This window comes from Olea europaea, chromosome 12 (assembly GCF_002742605.1).
Source record: "Olea europaea var. sylvestris chromosome 12, O_europaea_v1, whole genome shotgun sequence".
NCBI classification, from domain to species: Eukaryota; Viridiplantae; Streptophyta; class Magnoliopsida; order Lamiales; family Oleaceae; genus Olea; species Olea europaea.
In genome coordinates this window covers 27,016,585-27,017,521 of record NC_036248.1, presented here as the reverse complement: position 1 = coordinate 27,017,521, position 937 = coordinate 27,016,585, and positions in this window count along the sequence as shown.

Sequence of the window (937 nt, the reverse complement as noted above, 5' to 3'; positions counted from 1 at the left end):
CTACAAAAACAAGTCTGGACCATCCGGTGGCAAAAGAACCAAGCAATGACCGAAAGGTGGAATTGTCAAGAAGAAATTCCAAGGAAAATGCTTCAATTGTGACAAAGTGGGTCACAAGTCTTCGAAGTGCAAATTACCGAAAAAGAAGAAAGAAGCGAACGTGGTTGACTACATGGCACAAGATGTGTCGGAGCTAAATCTCGCAGCAGTCATTTTTGAAGTAAACATGGTGGGTTCAAACCCTAAAGTGTGGTGGATTGACACCGGTGCTACAAGGCATGTGTGCTCTGATAAAGAGATGTTTGATACGTTCGAAGCTGTTGAGAACGGGGGGAAGTTGTTCATGGAAAATTCAGCAACTTCTGAAATCAAGGGTCAAGAAAAAGTGGTTCTGAAGATGACATCGGGAAAAGAGTTGACTCTCAACAACGTGCTTTATGTGCCGAAAATTCGCAAGAATTTAGTGTTCGGGTCGCTTTTGAATAAGCATGGTTTCCACATTGTTTTTGAGTTAGGCAAAGTCATTCTGTCAAAAAGTGGAATGTCTGTCGGAAAAAAGTTATGTTTTCGACGGTATGTTTAAACTTAATGTAATGGTTGTGAAATAAAAAATGAATAAAGCAAGTTCTTCTGCTCATTTGCTTGATTCTTCCAATTTGGGGCATGGTAGACTAGGACACATTAACTATGATACTTTACGAAAACTAGTTAACTCTAACTGCATACCTAAGTTCAATAACGATTCCAAACATAAGTGTGAAACTTGTGTTGAAACAAAATTGACAAGATCATCGTTTAAATCAATTGAACGGAACACAGAACCACTAGATTTAGTTCACAGTGACGTGTGATATCTAAAACTTGTACAAACAAGAGGTGGCAACAAGTATTTTATTACTTTTGTTGACGATAGCACAAAATACTGCTATGTATATCT